This window comes from Pleurodeles waltl, unplaced genomic scaffold, assembly GCF_031143425.1.
Source record: "Pleurodeles waltl isolate 20211129_DDA unplaced genomic scaffold, aPleWal1.hap1.20221129 scaffold_72, whole genome shotgun sequence".
Taxonomy (NCBI): domain Eukaryota; kingdom Metazoa; phylum Chordata; class Amphibia; order Caudata; family Salamandridae; genus Pleurodeles; species Pleurodeles waltl.
This window is the reverse complement of record NW_027150393.1, coordinates 2041570-2061082: the sequence shown is the minus strand read 5'-3', so window position 1 is coordinate 2061082 and position 19513 is coordinate 2041570. Positions and strand designations below refer to the sequence as shown.

Below are 19513 nucleotides of genomic sequence, written 5' to 3'. Positions count from 1 at the left end.
CTCTTGTAAGATGTCATGTTGCAATGCAATACATGCTTTATACTGGCGTCGAGACGGTTCAGCATCATGAAGGTATGCGAGATTTCTTTGCAACTGCTTTTCTGTGCTGGAGCAGCAGTGCTCGTAGGAACATTAAATGCACAGTGCTTCTCCATGGTAATTTCGGGTCCAGTTCTGAAATCACCTCTTGGAATGAAAGTGATCCCAGTTCCTTTCTTCCAAGGGAAGAGATTGTGTTCCGGAAGGCTCAGCTTTGAGCGTCATGAACATTGGCCCTCATCCTTGCATCCCAGTCCAATGCATAGCCACATAAAGCAAGCAGGTGTGTCTGTTTCCATAGTGTGGTGGTTCCAGTACAATGCATAGCCACATGAAGCAAGCCGGCAAGTGTGTCTGCTTGTGTAGTGTAGTGGTTATCATGCGCACCTCACATGCGAAAGGTCCCTGGTTCGAGTCGCTGGGCTTTTTCACAGTATTTGCATTTCCTGCCTCACCTGACAGGCAAGCTGAGATAAAAGAGACTGTGTCTATCCCTCACCATCGTGAGGTACTACGCTCCTGGGGCATCTGTCACAGCTCACCAAGAGGAGTTGCGCCAGCTTACGGCAGTCAGTTGCTCACTGTTTGACCTTTGCAATGAAGCCTGAGCCTACAGCATTCAAGCCAGCCAAGGAAGGAAGGTACGAGAGCGAAAATAGCTTTCCTGCCCTCACCAAGAACACACACCTTGAGCAAATAAATTGCCAGACTTACAAGGCCCTATCGCCACCGGAGCATCACTTTTAGTGACGCCTCCGGTGGCACTATGCACTGCGCGGTATTTACAAGATGGCGTTCAGCCACTTTTTGTGGCTTAACACCACCTTGTAAATACGGCCCCTTAGCACACAGCGCGTTCCCTGGAAGGGGCGTGCAATGGGTGTTGTTGGGAGTGTGCCACAGCAACACCATAGCATTTTGATGCTGCTCCAGATTTAGGAGTTGGCGTAAATCTGCGTCAGCGCCAAAATCCAACGCCATCCCAGGGGTGTCGTTAGAGTGGCGCACTGAGGAGAAATGTTTTCATTTCTCCTTGTTTTTGCTCTTTCTATGTGTGATGCATTCTGCAGCACACATAGAAGTAAGAGCAAATCACCATTGAAGATTTTTTTTTGGGGCAGGAAGGTTTCCCTTCCTGCACAAAAACAATTTCCCCCTCAACGCAGTCATCCTTGTACCATGGTGCAAGAACGGCTGCGTTGGCGCTCAGCAGCTAATTTAGAGCTGGCGCAGGGGGAAGCACAGGGGTGCGCTGTATTCTACTAAATACGGCGCTTTCCTGCATTTTGAAAATGACGGCACGTGGGGCTTGCAAATTTGGCACAGCGTCGCGCTTAGTCATTTTCTTGTAAATCTGGGCCAAAATGTCTAAAGGATAGAGGCTTTTTATGTCATGTTCGATGAAGACCATGCAAATGACTCTAGTCGTACTGCAAAAGAGAGCACCATGTGCAGTTTCTTGCTTTGGGATGTAGTCTCCCACTCTCTGTCACCAATCCTCCGAGCAGGGTCGGAGCCGTTGCATTTCTGTGCCCAGGCTCGTTGGTCTAGGGGTATGATTCTCGCTTAGGGTGCGAGAGGTCCCGGGTTCAAATCCCGGACGAGCCCATTTTAGCGGAAAACAATCAAATCCTGCTCAAAATACACAACCCCTCAACATTTCTCATTTTACTCGAAGCATTGTTGCGCAAAACATATTTTTTGCCTCAGGCGAAAAATGGATTACAATGCCTTGGCTTCCTTCCTGCTTGCTCTCAGTGCGCCCTGTGTGATGATTTCACAGGCTCTCCTTCCTGGCATTTAGGCATCAGATATTTGTCTGTCTCTGCCCGCAGCTATGGGATTTTTCAGGACGTCTGAGTGTATGCATGCTGGCCGACACCGCTGCAATTTTCACACTTACCCCTCGCATTCCGAGCAACTGCTGATAAAGTATAGAGGAAATCGTGCAAACATATGAGGGGAACTGTGCTCCTTCAGTCAAATCAGCAAGCTTGTTTCTGTAGTGTAGTGGTTATCACGTTCGCCTCACACGCGAAAAGTCCCCGGTTTGAGACCGGGCAGAAACACTTGGCAGCAGCAGCTTTTGTGTTTGCTCCCTAAAACCTCAGTCTCTCTCAATGCACACTTAGACAGAAATGACCTTTAAAAACTTGTGACCTGTGTAAAACGTGCTTTACTATTGCAGGACGCTAAAAAGTTATCTGCATCCCTCGGTGGTCGTGCATGTGCATTGTTTCTTGTTCTGTTTTTTTTTTTTTTTCTTGGCCATGTTATATTGTGGGGCCTTTAAAGCTGTGACTTTGATAGGAACATTGCAAGCGGCAAAATCAACAAGTGCAGACTGAAGAGTCCGACCTGCACACTGTTTTGGCTGTCAGGATGGCCGAGTGGTCTAAGGCGCCAGACTCAAGAGAGCTTGATCTTCAGTGAAGCTGAGCCTTCTGGTCTCTTCATGGAGGCGTGGGTTCAAATCCCACTTCTGACAGGTGTATTTTCTTCCCTTAAATCTTGCTCTGCTTGCAGAGCCAGCTCCTCACACCACTATCTTTGGAAGCTGCTGTGGCATGTGAGGAGAAATCCACCAACCCATCGGCTGGGCCCTCAATCAAAATTCTGTGTATTACTGGAAGGGGCGTCTCAGGCACACCTTCTGTTAGAGCTGCACTTTATGACAGTAACTACCATGCTGGTTTCTACTTAAGCAGTTGATTCTATCGTTTGAAGTGAGGCTCTCCTGCCACCTTTTGGGCAAAGAAGTCTCTGCCCCTGCAACAACACAGGCAGACAAGCTCAAACTAGGTTTCTTGGTTAGGTGGGCGGAGCATATTGGCAATGGTGCCTCCTCGTGACTTGCAATTTACATGAAGAAGACAGAGAGGCAGCTGGGAGTAGGCAGTACCCATGAACCCCTGAACACTGTCTTGCGACTAGCACACAATTCTGAAATGAGGCGGGGGAAAGGAGGTGATTTCCCCATCAAGGGCCATTCCGGGAAATCAGCCACCCTGCGTCTCCCAGGTGAGTGTTTCAGGCCTATGAGCCACTAATATAAATCTCGCCTGATCGAGCCTGATCGAGCGCTGACCGAGCAAGTGTGCTTGAATCCAAGAGGCATGCTCCTCTGGCTCAAGAGCTAGCAGGCCCTTCAGTGCTTCTGGTTGGGAAATCTAAGGTGCAAGGGTCCATGACTAGCAGCGGGTTACAACTACCAGAAAGGGTCTGCTTTTCACATCAGTCCCCTAGTTCAGCTCACTGGCACAGGGCATTTTGACTACCTCTTGCCTTGCTAGAGACAAACAAAAAATCCTTGACAGAAAACATCAATTGCTATGGCACGCTTAGAGAGAGAGAGCCTCCAAATGGCCCTGCTTTTCTGAAAGACGCTTCAGAAGATGTTTCAAATGACTATGCAGCGGCAGTCTAGTTGGTATAGGGGTATGATTCTCGCTTCGGGTGTGAGAGGACCTCGGTTCAAATCCCAGACAAACCCCTACCTTTAGAGGTTCAGTCTGTGTTTTAAACAGGAGTATTTCTGCTTTTCACTCTTGTAAGATGTCATGTTGCAATGCAATACATGCTTTATACTGGCGTCGAGACGGTTCAGCATCATGAAGGTATGCGAGATTTCTTTGCAACTGCTTTTCTGTGCTGGAGCAGCAGTGCTCGTAGGAACATTAAATGCACAGTGCTTCTCCATGGTAATTTCGGGTCCAGTTCTGAAATCACCTCTTGGAATGAAAGTGATCCCAGTTCCTTTCTTCCAAGGGAAGAGATTGTGTTCCGGAAGGCTCAGCTTTGAGCGTCATGAACATTGGCCCTCATCCTTGCATCCCAGTCCAATGCATAGCCACATAAAGCAAGCAGGTGTGTCTGTTTCCATAGTGTGGTGGTTCCAGTACAATGCATAGCCACATGAAGCAAGCCGGCAAGTGTGTCTGCTTGTGTAGTGTAGTGGTTATCATGCGCACCTCACATGCGAAAGGTCCCTGGTTCGAGTCGCTGGGCTTTTTCACAGTATTTGCATTTCCTGCCTCACCTGACAGGCAAGCTGAGATAAAAGAGACTGTGTCTATCCCTCACCATCGTGAGGTACTACGCTCCTGGGGCATCTGTCACAGCTCACCAAGAGGAGTTGCGCCAGCTTACGGCAGTCAGTTGCTCACTGTTTGACCTTTGCAATGAAGCCTGAGCCTACAGCATTCAAGCCAGCCAAGGAAGGAAGGTACGAGAGCGAAAATAGCTTTCCTGCCCTCACCAAGAACACACACCTTGAGCAAATAAAGTGCCAGACTTACAAGGCCCTATCGCCACCGGAGCATCACTTTTAGTGACGCCTCCGGTGGCACTATGCACTGCGCGGTATTTACAAGATGGCGTTCAGCCACTTTTTGTGGCTTAACACCACCTTGTAAATACGGCCCCTTAGCACACAGCGCGTTCCCTGGAAGGGGCGTGCAATGGGTGTTGTTGGGAGTGTGCCACAGCAACACCATAGCATTTTGATGCTGCTCCAGATTTAGGAGTTGGCGTAAATCTGCGTCAGCGCCAAAATCCAACGCCATCCCAGGGGTGTCGTTAGAGTGGCGCACTGAGGAGAAATGTTTTCATTTCTCCTTGTTTTTGCTCTTTCTATGTGTGATGCATTCTGCAGCACACATAGAAGTAAGAGCAAATCACCATTGAAGATTTTTTTTTGGGGCAGGAAGGTTTCCCTTCCTGCACAAAAACAATTTCCCCCTCAACGCAGTCATCCTTGTACCATGGTGCAAGAACGGCTGCGTTGGCGCTCAGCAGCTAATTTAGAGCTGGCGCAGGGGGAAGCACAGGGGTGCGCTGTATTCTACTAAATACGGCGCTTTCCTGCATTTTGAAAATGACGGCACGTGGGGCTTGCAAATTTGGCACAGCGTCGCGCTTAGTCATTTTCTTGTAAATCTGGGCCAAAATGTCTAAAGGATAGAGGCTTTTTATGTCATGTTCGATGAAGACCATGCAAATGACTCTAGTCGTACTGCAAAAGAGAGCACCATGTGCAGTTTCTTGCTTTGGGATGTAGTCTCCCACTCTCTGTCACCAATCCTCCGAGCAGGGTCGGAGCCGTTGCATTTCTGTGCCCAGGCTCATTGGTCTAGGGGTATGATTCTCGCTTAGGGTGCGAGAGGTCCCGGGTTCAAATCGCGGACGAGCCCATTTTAGCGGAAAACAATCAAATCCTGCTCAAAATACACAACCCCTCAACATTTCTCATTTTACTCGAAGCATTGTTGCGCAAAACATATTTTTTGCCTCAGGCGAAAAATGGATTACAATGCCTTGGCTTCCTTCCTGCTTGCTCTCAGTGCGCCCTGTGTGATGATTTCACAGGCTCTCCTTCCTGGCATTTAGGCATCAGATATTTGTCTGTCTCTGCCCGCAGCTATGGGATTTTTCAGGACGTCTGAGTGTATGCATGCTGGCCGACACCGCTGCAATTTTCACACTTACCCCTCGCATTCCGAGCAACTGCTGATAAAGTATAGAGGAAATCGTGCAAACATATGAGGGGAACTGTGCTCCTTCAGTCAAATCAGCAAGCTTGTTTCTGTAGTGTAGTGGTTATCACGTTCGCCTCACACGCGAAAAGTCCCCGGTTTGAGACCGGGCAGAAACACTTGGCAGCAGCAGCTTTTGTGTTTGCTCCCTAAAACCTCAGTCTCTCTCAATGCACACTTAGACAGAAATGACCTTTAAAAACTTGTGACCTGTGTAAAACGTGCTTTACTATTGCAGGACGCTAAAAAGTTATCTGCATCCCTCGGTGGTCGTGCATGTGCATTGTTTCTTGTTCTGTTTTTTTTTTTTTTTCTTGGCCATGTTATATTGTGGGGCCTTTAAAGCTGTGACTTTGATAGGAACATTGCAAGCGGCAAAATCAACAAGTGCAGACTGAAGAGTCCGACCTGCACACTGTTTTGGCTGTCAGGATGGCCGAGTGGTCTAAGGCGCCAGACTCAAGAGAGCTTGATCTTCAGTGAAGCTGAGCCTTCTGGTCTCTTCATGGAGGCGTGGGTTCAAATCCCACTTCTGACAGGTGTATTTTCTTCCCTTAAATCTTGCTCTGCTTGCAGAGCCAGCTCCTCACACCACTATCTTTGGAAGCTGCTGTGGCATGTGAGGAGAAATCCACCAACCCATCGGCTGGGCCCTCAATCAAAATTCTGTGTATTACTGGAAGGGGCGTCTCAGGCACACCTTCTGTTAGAGCTGCACTTTATGACAGTAACTACCATGCTGGTTTCTACTTAAGCAGTTGATTCTATCGTTTGAAGTGAGGCTCTCCTGCCACCTTTTGGGCAAAGAAGTCTCTGCCCCTGCAACAACACAGGCAGACAAGCTCAAACTAGGTTTCTTGGTTAGGTGGGCGGAGCATATTGGCAATGGTGCCTCCTCGTGACTTGCAATTTACATGAAGAAGACAGAGAGGCAGCTGGGAGTAGGCAGTACCCATGAACCCCTGAACACTGTCTTGCGACTAGCACACAATTCTGAAATGAGGCGGGGGAAAGGAGGTGATTTCCCCATCAAGGGCCATTCCGGGAAATCAGCCACCCTGCGTCTCCCAGGTGAGTGTTTCAGGCCTATGAGCCACTAATATAAATCTCGCCTGATCGAGCCTGATTGAGCGCTGACCGAGCAAGTGTGCTTGAATCCAAGAGGCATGCTCCTCTGGCTCAAGAGCTAGCAGGCCCTTCAGTGCTTCTGGTTGGGAAATCTAAGGTGCAAGGGTCCATGACTAGCAGCGGGTTACAACTACCAGAAAGGGTCTGCTTTTCACATCAGTCCCCTAGTTCAGCTCACTGGCACAGGGCATTTTGACTACCTCTTGCCTTGCTAGAGACAAACAAAAAATCCTTGACAGAAAACATCAATTGCTATGGCACGCTTAGAGAGAGAGAGCCTCCAAATGGCCCTGCTTTTCTGAAAGACGCTTCAGAAGATGTTTCAAATGACTATGCAGCGGCAGTCTAGTTGGTATAGGGGTATGATTCTCGCTTCGGGTGTGAGAGGACCTCGGTTCAAATCCCAGACAAACCCCTACCTTTAGAGGTTCAGTCTGTGTTTTAAACAGGAGTATTTCTGCTTTTCACTCTTGTAAGATGTCATGTTGCATTGCAATACATGCTTTATACTGGCGTCGAGACGGTTCAGCATCATGAAGGTATGCGAGATTTCTTTGCAACTGCTTTTCTGTGCTGGAGCAGCAGTGCTCGTAGGAACATTAAATGCACAGTGCTTCTCCATGGTAATTTCGGGTCCAGTTCTGAAATCACCTCTTGGAATGAAAGTGATCCCAGTTCCTTTCTTCCAAGGGAAGAGATTGTGTTCCGGAAGGCTCAGCTTTGAGCGTCATGAACATTGGCCCTCATCCTTGCATCCCAGTCCAATGCATAGCCACATAAAGCAAGCAGGTGTGTCTGTTTCCATAGTGTGGTGGTTCCAGTACAATGCATAGCCACATGAAGCAAGCCGGCAAGTGTGTCTGCTTGTGTAGTGTAGTGGTTATCATGCGCACCTCACATGCGAAAGGTCCCTGGTTCGAGTCGCTGGGCTTTTTCACAGTATTTGCATTTCCTGCCTCACCTGACAGGCAAGCTGAGATAAAAGAGACTGTGTCTATCCCTCACCATCGTGAGGTACTACGCTCCTGGGGCATCTGTCACAGCTCACCAAGAGGAGTTGCGCCAGCTTACGGCAGTCAGTTGCTCACTGTTTGACCTTTGCAATGAAGCCTGAGCCTACAGCATTCAAGCCAGCCAAGGAAGGAAGGTACGAGAGCGAAAATAGCTTTCCTGCCCTCACCAAGAACACACACCTTGAGCAAATAAAGTGCCAGACTTACAAGGCCCTATCGCCACCGGAGCATCACTTTTAGTGACGCCCCGGTGGCACTATGCACTGCGCGGTATTTACAAGATGGCGTTCAGCCACTTTTTGTGGCTTAACACCACCTTGTAAATACGGCCCCTTAGCACGCAGCGCGTTCCCTGGAAGGGGCGTGCAATGGGTGTTGTTGGGAGTGTGCCACAGCAACACCATAGCATTTTGATGCTGCTCCAGATTTAGGAGTTGGCGTAAATCTGCGTCAGCGCCAAAATCCAACGCCATCCCAGGGGTGTCGTTAGAGTGGCGCACTGAGGAGAAATGTTTTCATTTCTCCTTGTTTTTGCTCTTGCTATGTGTGATGCATTCTGCAGCACACATAGAAGTAAGAGCAAATCACCATTGAAGATTTTTTTTTTGGGCAGGAAGGTGTCCCTTCCTGCACAAAAACAATTTCCCCCTCAACGCAGTCATCCTTGTACCATGGTGCAAGAACGGCTGCGTTGGCGCTCAGCAGCTAATTTAGAGCTGGCGCAGGGGGAAGCACAGGGGTGCGCTGTATTCTACTAAATACGGCGCTTTCCTGCATTTTGAAAATGACGGCACGTGGGGCTTGCAAATTTGGCACAGCGTCGCGCTTAGTCATTTTCTTGTAAATCTGGGCCAAAATGTCTAAAGGATAGAGGCTTTTTATGTCATGTTCGATGAAGACCATGCAAATGACTCTAGTCGTACTGCAAAAGAGAGCACCATGTGCAGTTTCTTGCTTTGGGATGTAGTCTCCCACTCTCTGTCACCAATCCTCCGAGCAGGGTCGGAGCCGTTGCATTTCTGTGCCCAGGCTCGTTGGTCTAGGGGTATGATTCTCGCTTAGGGTGCGAGAGGTCCCGGGTTCAAATCGCGGACGAGCCCATTTTAGCGGAAAACAATCAAATCCTGCTCAAAATACACAACCCCTCAACATTTCTCATTTTACTCGAAGCATTGTTGCGCAAAACATATTTTTTGCCTCAGGCGAAAAATGGATTACAATGCCTTGGCTTCCTTCCTGCTTGCTCTCAGTGCGCCCTGTGTGATGATTTCACAGGCTCTCCTTCCTGGCATTTAGGCATCAGATATTTGTCTGTCTCTGCCCGCAGCTATGGGATTTTTCAGGACGTCTGAGTGTATGCATGCTGGCCGACACCGCTGCAATTTTCACACTTACCCCTCGCATTCCGAGCAACTGCTGATAAAGTATAGAGGAAATCGTGCAAACATATGAGGGGAACTGTGCTCCTTCAGTCAAATCAGCAAGCTTGTTTCTGTAGTGTAGTGGTTATCACGTTCGCCTCACACGCGAAAAGTCCCCGGTTTGAGACCGGGCAGAAACACTTGGCAGCAGCAGCTTTTGTGTTTGCTCCCTAAAACCTCAGTCTCTCTCAATGCACACTTAGACAGAAATGACCTTTAAAAACTTGTGACCTGTGTAAAACGTGCTTTACTATTGCAGGACGCTAAAAAGTTATCTGCATCCCTCGGTGGTCGTGCATGTGCATTGTTTCTTGTTCTGTTTTTTTTTTTTTTTCTTGGCCATGTTATATTGTGGGGCCTTTAAAGCTGTGACTTTGATAGGAACATTGCAAGCGGCAAAATCAACAAGTGCAGACTGAAGAGTCCGACCTGCACACTGTTTTGGCTGTCAGGATGGCCGAGTGGTCTAAGGCGCCAGACTCAAGAGAGCTTGATCTTCAGTGAAGCTGAGCCTTCTGGTCTCTTCATGGAGGCGTGGGTTCAAATCCCACTTCTGACAGGTGTATTTTCTTCCCTTAAATCTTGCTCTGCTTGCAGAGCCAGCTCCTCAGACCACTATCTTTGGAAGCTGCTGTGGCATGTGAGGAGAAATCCACCAACCCATCGGCTGGGCCCTCAATCAAAATTCTGTGTATTACTGGAAGGGGCGTCTCAGGCACACCTTCTGTTAGAGCTGCACTTTATGACAGTAACTACCATGCTGGTTTCTACTTAAGCAGTTGATTCTATCGTTTGAAGTGAGGCTCTCCTGCCACCTTTTGGGCAAAGAAGACTCTGCCCCTGCAACAACACAGGCAGACAAGCTCAAACTAGGTTTCTTGGTTAGGTGGGCGGAGCATATTGGCAATGGTGCCTCCTCGTGACTTGCAATTTACATGAAGAAGACAGAGAGGCAGCTGGGAGTAGGCAGTACCCATGAACCCCTGAACACTGTCTTGCGACTAGCACACAATTCTGAAATGAGGCGGGGGAAAGGAGGTGATTTCCCCATCAAGGGCCATTCCGGGAAATCAGCCACCCTGCGTCTCCCAGGTGAGTGTTTCAGGCCTATGAGCCACTAATATAAATCTCGCCTGATCGAGCCTGATCGAGCGCTGACCGAGCAAGTGTGCTTGAATCCAAGAGGCATGCTCCTCTGGCTCAAGAGCTAGCAGGCCCTTCAGTGCTTCTGGTTGGGAAATCTAAGGTGCAAGGGTCCATGACTAGCAGCGGGTTACAACTACCAGAAAGGGTCTGCTTTTCACATCAGTCCCCTAGTTCAGCTCACTGGCACAGGGCATTTTGACTACCTCTTGCCTTGCTAGAGACAAACAAAAAATCCTTGACAGAAAACATCAATTGCTATGGCACGCTTAGAGAGAGAGAGCCTCCAAATGGCCCTGCTTTTCTGAAAGACGCTTCAGAAGATGTTTCAAATGACTATGCAGCGGCAGTCTAGTTGGTATAGGGGTATGATTCTCGCTTCGGGTGTGAGAGGACCTCGGTTCAAATCCCAGACAAACCCCTACCTTTAGAGGTTCAGTCTGTGTTTTAAACAGGAGTATTTCTGCTTTTCACTCTTGTAAGATGTCATGTTGCAATGCAATACATGCTTTATACTGGCGTCGAGACGGTTCAGCATCATGAAGGTATGCGAGATTTCTTTGCAACTGCTTTTCTGTGCAGGAGCAGCAGTGCTCGTAGGAACATTAAATGCACAGTGCTTCTCCATGGTAATTTCGGGTCCAGTTCTGAAATCACCTCTTGGAATGAAAGTGATCCCAGTTCCTTTCTTCCAAGGGAAGAGATTGTGTTCCGGAAGGCTCAGCTTTGAGCGTCATGAACATTGGCCCTCATCCTTGCATCCCAGTCCAATGCATAGCCACATAAAGCAAGCAGGTGTGTCTGTTTCCATAGTGTGGTGGTTCCAGTACAATGCATAGCCACATGAAGCAAGCCGGCAAGTGTGTCTGCTTGTGTAGTGTAGTGGTTATCATGCGCACCTCACATGCGAAAGGTCCCTGGTTCGAGTCGCTGGGCTTTTTCACAGTATTTGCATTTCCTGCCTCACCTGACAGGCAAGCTGAGATAAAAGAGACTGTGTCTATCCCTCACCATCGTGAGGTACTACGCTCCTGGGGCATCTGTCACAGCTCACCAAGAGGAGTTGCGCCAGCTTACGGCAGTCAGTTGCTCACTGTTTGACCTTTGCAATGAAGCCTGAGCCTACAGCATTCAAGCCAGCCAAGGAAGGAAGGTACGAGAGCGAAAATAGCTTTCCTGCCCTCACCAAGAACACACACCTTGAGCAAATAAAGTGCCAGACTTACAAGGCCCTATCGCCACCGGAGCATCACTTTTAGTGACGCCCCGGTGGCACTATGCACTGCGCGGTATTTACAAGATGGCGTTCAGCCACTTTTTGTGGCTTAACACCACCTTGTAAATACGGCCCCTTAGCACGCAGCGCGTTCCCTGGAAGGGGCGTGCAATGGGTGTTGTTGGGAGTGTGCCACAGCAACACCATAGCATTTTGATGCTGCTCCAGATTTAGGAGTTGGCGTAAATCTGCGTCAGCGCCAAAATCCAACGCCATCCCAGGGGTGTCGTTAGAGTGGCGCACTGAGGAGAAATGTTTTCATTTCTCCTTGTTTTTGCTCTTGCTATGTGTGATGCATTCTGCAGCACACATAGAAGTAAGAGCAAATCACCATTGAAGATTTTTTTTTTGGGCAGGAAGGTGTCCCTTCCTGCACAAAAACAATTTCCCCCTCAACGCAGTCATCCTTGTACCATGGTGCAAGAACGGCTGCGTTGGCGCTCAGCAGCTAATTTAGAGCTGGCGCAGGGGGAAGCACAGGGGTGCGCTGTATTCTACTAAATACGGCGCTTTCCTGCATTTTGAAAATGACGGCACGTGGGGCTTGCAAATTTGGCACAGCGTCGCGCTTAGTCATTTTCTTGTAAATCTGGGCCAAAATGTCTAAAGGATAGAGGCTTTTTATGTCATGTTCGATGAAGACCATGCAAATGACTCTAGTCGTACTGCAAAAGAGAGCACCATGTGCAGTTTCTTGCTTTGGGATGTAGTCTCCCACTCTCTGTCACCAATCCTCCGAGCAGGGTCGGAGCCGTTGCATTTCTGTGCCCAGGCTCGTTGGTCTAGGGGTATGATTCTCGCTTAGGGTGCGAGAGGTCCTGGGTTCAAATCGCGTGCGAGCCCATTTTAGCGGAAAACAATCAAATCCTGCTCAAAATACACAACCCCTCAACATTTCTCATTTTACTCGAAGCATTGTTGCGCAAAACATATTTTTTGCCTCAGGCGAAAAATGGATTACAATGCCTTGGCTTCCTTCCTGCTTGCTCTCAGTGCGCCCTGTGTGATGATTTCACAGGCTCTCCTTCCTGGCATTTAGGCATCAGATATTTGTCTGTCTCTGCCCGCAGCTATGGGATTTTTCAGGACGTCTGAGTGTATGCATGCTGGCCGACACCGCTGCAATTTTCACACTTACCCCTCGCATTCCGAGCAACTGCTGATAAAGTATAGAGGAAATCGTGCAAACATATGAGGGGAACTGTGCTCCTTCAGTCAAATCAGCAAGCTTGTTTCTGTAGTGTAGTGGTTATCACGTTCGCCTCACACGCGAAAAGTCCCCGGTTTGAGACCGGGCAGAAACACTTGGCAGCAGCAGCTTTTGTGTTTGCTCCCTAAAACCTCAGTCTCTCTCAATGCACACTTAGACAGAAATGACCTTTAAAAACTTGTGACCTGTGTAAAACGTGCTTTACTATTGCAGGACGCTAAAAAGTTATCTGCATCCCTCGGTGGTCGTGCATGTGCATTGTTTCTTGTTCTGTTTTTTTTTTTTTTTCTTGGCCATGTTATATTGTGGGGCCTTTAAAGCTGTGACTTTGATAGGAACATTGCAAGCGGCAAAATCAACAAGTGCAGACTGAAGAGTCCGACCTGCACACTGTTTTGGCTGTCAGGATGGCCGAGTGGTCTAAGGCGCCAGACTCAAGAGAGCTTGATCTTCAGTGAAGCTGAGCCTTCTGGTCTCTTCATGGAGGCGTGGGTTCAAATCCCACTTCTAACAGGTGTATTTTCTTCCCTTAAATCTTGCTCTGCTTGCAGAGCCAGCTCCTCACACCACTATCTTTGGAAGCTGCTGTGGCATGTGAGGAGAAATCCACCAACCCATCGGCTGGGCCCTCAATCAAAATTCTGTGTATTACTGGAAGGGGCGTCTCAGGCACACCTTCTGTTAGAGCTGCACTTTATGACAGTAACTACCATGCTGGTTTCTACTTAAGCAGTTGATTCTATCGTTTGAAGTGAGGCTCTCCTGCCACCTTTTGGGCAAAGAAGACTCTGCCCCTGCAACAACACAGGCAGACAAGCTCAAACTAGGTTTCTTGGTTAGGTGGGCGGAGCATATTGGCAATGGTGCCTCCTCGTGACTTGCAATTTACATGAAGAAGACAGAGAGGCAGCTGGGAGTAGGCAGTACCCATGAACCCCTGAACACTGTCTTGCGACTAGCACACAATTCTGAAATGAGGCGGGGGAAAGGAGGTGATTTCCCCATCAAGGGCCATTCCGGGAAATCAGCCACCCTGCGTCTCCCAGGTGAGTGTTTCAGGCCTATGAGCCACTAATATAAATCTCGCCTGATCGAGCCTGATCGAGCCTGACCGAGCAAGTGTGCTTGAATCCAAGAGGCATGCTCCTCTGGCTCAAGAGCTAGCAGGCCCTTCAGTGCTTCTGGTTGGGAAATCTAAGGTGCAAGGGTCCATGACTAGCAGCGGGTTACAACTACCAGAAAGGGTCTGCTTTTCACATCAGTCCCCTAGTTCAGCTCACTGGCACAGGGCATTTTGACTACCTCTTGCCTTGCTAGAGACAAACAAAAAATCCTTGACAGAAAACATCAATTGCTATGGCACGCTTAGAGAGAGAGAGCCTCCAAATGGCCCTGCTTTTCTGAAAGACGCTTCAGAAGATGTTTCAAATGACTATGCAGCGGCAGTCTAGTTGGTATAGGGGTATGATTCTCGCTTCGGGTGTGAGAGGACCTCGGTTCAAATCCCAGACAAACCCCTACCTTTAGAGGTTCAGTCTGTGTTTTAAACAGGAGTATTTCTGCTTTTCACTCTTGTAAGATGTCATGTTGCAATGCAATACATGCTTTATACTGGCGTCGAGACGGTTCATCATCATGAAGGTATGCGAGATTTCTTTGCAACTGCTTTTCTGTGCTGGAGCAGCAGTGCTCGTAGGAACATTAAATGCACAGTGCTTCTCCATGGTAATTTCGGGTCCAGTTCTGAAATCACCTCTTGGAATGAAAGTGATCCCAGTTCCTTTCTTCCAAGGGAAGAGATTGTGTTCCGGAAGGCTCAGCTTTGAGCGTCATGAACATTGGCCCTCATCCTTGCATCCCAGTCCAATGCATAGACACATAAAGCAAGCAGGTGTGTCTGTTTCCATAGTGTGGTGGTTCCAGTACAATGCATAGCCACATGAAGCAAGCCGGCAAGTGTGTCTGCTTGTGTAGTGTAGTGGTTATCATGGGCACCTCACATGCGAAAGGTCCCTGGTTCGAGTCGCTGGGCTTTTTCACAGTATTTGCATTTCCTGCCTCACCTGACAGGCAAGCTGAGATAAAAGAGACTGTGTCTATCCCTCACCATCGTGAGGTACTACGCTCCTGGGGCATCTGTCACAGCTCACCAAGAGGAGTTGCGCCAGCTTACGGCAGTCAGTTGCTCACTGTTTGACCTTTGCAATGAAGCCTGAGCCTACAGCATTCAAGCCAGCCAAGGAAGGAAGGTACGAGAGCGAAAATAGCTTTCCTGCCCTCACCAAGAACACACACCTTGAGCAAATAAAGTGCCAGACTTACAAGGCCCTATCGCCACCGGAGCATCACTTTTAGTGACGCCCCGGTGGCACTATGCACTGCGCGGTATTTACAAGATGGCATTCAGCCACTTTTTGTGGCTTAACACCACCTTGTAAATACGGCCCCTTAGCACGCAGCGCGTTCCCTGGAAGGGGCGTGCAATGGGTGTTGTTGGGAGTGTGCCACAGCAACACCATAGCATTTTGATGCTGCTCCAGATTTAGGAGTTGGCATAAATCTGCGTCAGCGCCAAAATCCAACGCCATCCCAGGGGTGTCGTTAGAGTGGCGCACTGAGGAGAAATGTTTTCATTTCTCCTTGTTTTTGCTCTTGCTATGTGTGATGCATTCTGCAGCACACATAGAAGTAAGAGCAAATCACCAATGAAGATTTTTTTTTGGGGCAGGAAGGTGTCCCTTCCTGCACAAAAACAATTTCCCCCTCAACGCAGTCATCCTTGTACCATGGTGCAAGAACGGCTGCGTTGGCGCTCAGCAGCTAATTTAGAGCTGGCGCAGGGGGAAGCACAGGGGTGCGCTGTATTCTACTAAATACGGCGCTTTCCTGCATTTTGAAAATGACGGCACGTGGGGCTTGCAAATTTGGCACAGCGTCGCGCTTAGTCATTTTCTTGTAAATCTGGGCCAAAATGTCTAAAGGATAGAGGCTTTTTATGTCATGTTCGATGAAGACCATGCAAATGACTCTAGTCGTACTGCAAAAGAGAGCACCATGTGCAGTTTCTTGCTTTGGGATGTAGTCTCCCACTCTCTGTCACCAATCCTCCGAGCAGGGTCGGAGCCGTTGCATTTCTGTGCCCAGGCTCGTTGGTCTAGGGGTATGATTCTCGCTTAGGGTGCGAGAGGTCCCGGGTTCAAATCCCGGACGAGCCCATTTTAGCGGAAAACAATCAAATCCTGCTCAAAATACACAACCCCTCAACATTTCTCATTTTACTCGAAGCATTGTTGCGCAAAACATATTTTTTGCCTCAGGCGAAAAATGGATTACAATGCCTTGGCTTCCTTCCTGCTTGCTCTCAGTGCGCCCTGTGTGATGATTTCACAGGCTCTCCTTCCTGGCATTTAGGCATCAGATATTTGTCTGTCTCTGCCCGCAGCTATGGGATTTTTCAGGACGTCTGAGTGTATGCATGCTGGCCGACACCGCTGCAATTTTCACACTTACCCCTCGCATTCCGAGCAACTGCTGATAAAGTATAGAGGAAATCGTGCAAACATATGAGGGGAACTGTGCTCCTTCAGTCAAATCAGCAAGCTTGTTTCTGTAGTGTAGTGGTTATCACGTTCGCCTCACACGCGAAAAGTCCCCGGTTTGAGACCGGGCAGAAACACTTGGCAGCAGCAGCTTTTGTGTTTGCTCCCTAAAACCTCAGTCTCTCTCAATGCACACTTAGACAGAAATGACCTTTAAAAACTTGTGACCTGTGTAAAACGTGCTTTACTATTGCAGGACGCTAAAAAGATATCTGCATCCCTCGGTGGTCGTGCATGTGCATTGTTTCTTGTTCTGTTTTTTTTTTTTTTTCTTGGCCATGTTATATTGTGGGGCCTTTAAAGCTGTGACTTTGATAGGAACATTGCAAGCGGCAAAATCAACAAGTGCAGACTGAAGAGTCCGACCTGCACACTGTTTTGGCTGTCAGGATGGCCGAGTGGTCTAAGGCGCCAGACTCAAGAGAGCTTGATCTTCAGTGAAGCTGAGCCTTCTGGTCTCTTCATGGAGGCGTGGGTTCAAATCCCACTTCTGACAGGTGTATTTTCTTCCCTTAAATCTTGCTCTGCTTGCAGAGCCAGCTCCTCAGACCACTATCTTTGGAAGCTGCTGTGGCATGTGAGGAGAAATCCACCAACCCATCGGCTGGGCCCTCAATCAAAATTCTGTGTATTACTGGAAGGGGCGTCTCAGGCACACCTTCTGTTAGAGCTGCACTTTATGACAGTAACTACCATGCTGGTTTCTACTTAAGCAGTTGATTCTATCGTTTGAAGTGAGGCTCTCCTGCCACCTTTTGGGCAAAGAAGACTCTGCCCCTGCAACAACACAGGCAGACAAGCTCAAACTAGGTTTCTTGGTTAGGTGGGCGGAGCATATTGGCAATGGTGCCTCCTCGTGACTTGCAATTTACATGAAGAAGACAGAGAGGCAGCTGGGAGTAGGCAGTACCCATGAACCCCTGAACACTGTCTTGCGACTAGCACACAATTCTGAAATGAGGCGGGGGAAAGGAGGTGATTTCCCCATCAAGGGCCATTCCGGGAAATCAGCCACCCTGCGTCTCCCAGGTGAGTGTTTCAGGCCTATGAGCCACTAATATAAATCTCGCCTGATCGAGCCTGATCGAGCGCTGACCGAGCAAGTGTGCTTGAATCCAAGAGGCATGCTCCTCTGGCTCAAGAGCTAGCAGGCCCTTCAGTGCTTCTGGTTGGGAAATCTAAGGTGCAAGGGTCCATGACTAGCAGCGGGTTACAACTACCAGAAAGGGTCTGCTTTTCACATCAGTCCCCTAGTTCAGCTCACTGGCACAGGGCATTTTGACTACCTCTTGCCTTGCTAGAGACAAACAAAAAATCCTTGACAGAAAACATCAATTGCTATGGCACACTTATAGAGAGAGAGCCTCCAAATGGCCCTGCTTTTCTGAAAGACGCTTCAGAACATGTTTCAAATGACTATGCAGCGGCAGTCTAGTTGGTATAGGGGTATGATTCTCGCTTCGGGTGTGAGAGGACCTCGGTTCAAATCCCAGACAAACCCCTACCTTTAGAGGTTCAGTCTGTGTTTTAAACAGGAGTATTTCTGCTTTTCACTCTTGTAAGATGTCATGTTGCAATGCAATACATGCTTTATACTGGCGTCGAGACGGTTCAGCATCATGAAGGTATGCGAGATTTCTTTGCAACTGCTTTTCTGTGCTGGAGCAGCAGTGCTCGTAGGAACATTAAATGCACAGTGCTTCTCCATGGTAATTTCGGGTCCAGTTCTGAAATCACCTCTTGGAATGAAAGTGATCCCAGTTCCTTTCTTCCAAGGGAAGAGATTGTGTTCCGGAAGGCTCAGCTTTGAGCGTCATGAACATTGGCCCTCATCCTTGCATCCCAGTCCAATGCATAGCCACATAAAGCAAGCAGGTGTGTCTGTTTCCATAGTGTGGTGGTTCCAGTACAATGCATAGCCACATGAAGCAAGCCGGCAAGTGTGTCTGCTTGTGTAGTGTAGTGGTTATCATGCGCACCTCACATGCGAAAGGTCCCTGGTTCGAGTCGCTGGGCTTTTTCACAGTATTTGCATTTCCTGCCTCACCTGACAGGCAAGCTGAGATAAAAGAGACTGTGTCTATCCCTCACCATCGTGAGGTACTACGCTCCTGGGGCATCTGTCACAGCTCACCAAGAGGAGTTGCGCCAGTTTACGGCAGTCAGTTGCTCACTGTTTGACCTTTGCAATGAAGCCTGAGCCTACAGCATTCAAGCCAGCCAAGGAAGGAAGGTACGAGAGCGAAAATAGCTTTCCTGCCCTCACCAAGAACACACACCTTGAGCAAATAAAGTGCCAGACTTACAAGGCCCTATCGCCACCGGAGCATCACTTTTAGTGACGCCTCCGGTGGCACTATGCACTGCGCGGTATTTACAAGATGGCGTTCAGCCACTTTTTGTGGCTTAACACCACCTTGTAAATACGGCCCCTTAGCACGCAGCGCGTTCCCTGGAAGGGGCGTGCAATGGGTGTTGTTGGGAGTGTGCCACAGCAACACCATAGCATTTTGATGCTGCTCCAGATTTAGGAGTTGGCGTAAATCTGCGTCAGCGCCAAAATCCAACGCCATCCCAGGGGTGTCGTTAGAGTGGCGCACTGAGGAGAAATGTTTTCATTTCTCCTTGTTTTTGCTCTTTCTATGTGTGATGCATTCTGCAGCACACATAGAAGTAAGAGCAAATCACCATTGAAGATTTTTTTTTGGGGCAGGAAGGTTTCCCTTCCTGCACAAAAACAATTTCCCCCTCAACGCAGTCATCCTTGTACCATGGTGCAAGAACGGCTGCGTTGGCGCTCAGCAGCTAATTTAGAGCTGGCGCAGGGGGAAGCACAGGGGTGCGCTGTATTCTACTAAATACGGCGCTTTCCTGCATTTTGAAAATGACGGCACGTGGGGCTTGCAAATTTGGCACAGCGTCGCGCTTAGTCATTTTCTTGTAAATCTGGGCCAAAATGTCTAAAGGATAGAGGCTTTTTATGTCATGTTCGATGAAGACCATGCAAATGACTCTAGTCGTACTGCAAAAGAGAGCACCATGTGCAGTTTCTTGCTTTGGGATGTAGTCTCCCACTCTCTGTCACCAATCCTCCGAGCAGGGTCGGAGCCATTGCATTTCTGTGCCCAGGCTCGTTGGTCTAGGGGTATG

At 48.7% G+C, this 19513-nt stretch overlaps 6 non-coding genes across 6 annotated transcripts; all 6 read left to right on the top strand.

The window, feature by feature from the left end:
* The first annotated feature begins 1575 nt into the window (after positions 1–1575).
* Positions 1576–1647, top strand: TRNAP-AGG (transfer RNA proline (anticodon AGG)). Its single transcript has one exon. It is a non-coding gene; the product is annotated as a tRNA-Pro (tRNA).
* Positions 1648–2415: 768 nt separating this feature from the next.
* TRNAL-CAA (transfer RNA leucine (anticodon CAA)) lies at positions 2416–2527 on the top strand. The gene is made up of 2 exons: positions 2416–2453; positions 2482–2527. It is a non-coding gene; the product is annotated as a tRNA-Leu (tRNA).
* Positions 2528–5999: 3472 nt separating this feature from the next.
* On the top strand, positions 6000–6111 carry TRNAL-CAA (transfer RNA leucine (anticodon CAA)). Its single transcript has 2 exons — positions 6000–6037; positions 6066–6111. It is a non-coding gene; the product is annotated as a tRNA-Leu (tRNA).
* A 3471-nt stretch (positions 6112–9582) lies between these two features.
* TRNAL-CAA (transfer RNA leucine (anticodon CAA)) lies at positions 9583–9694 on the top strand. The gene is made up of 2 exons: positions 9583–9620; positions 9649–9694. It is a non-coding gene; the product is annotated as a tRNA-Leu (tRNA).
* A 6213-nt stretch (positions 9695–15907) lies between these two features.
* Positions 15908–15979, top strand: TRNAP-AGG (transfer RNA proline (anticodon AGG)). The gene has a single exon. It is a non-coding gene; the product is annotated as a tRNA-Pro (tRNA).
* A 768-nt stretch (positions 15980–16747) lies between these two features.
* On the top strand, positions 16748–16859 carry TRNAL-CAA (transfer RNA leucine (anticodon CAA)). The gene is made up of 2 exons: positions 16748–16785; positions 16814–16859. It is a non-coding gene; the product is annotated as a tRNA-Leu (tRNA).
* Positions 16860–19513: the final 2654 nt, after the last annotated feature.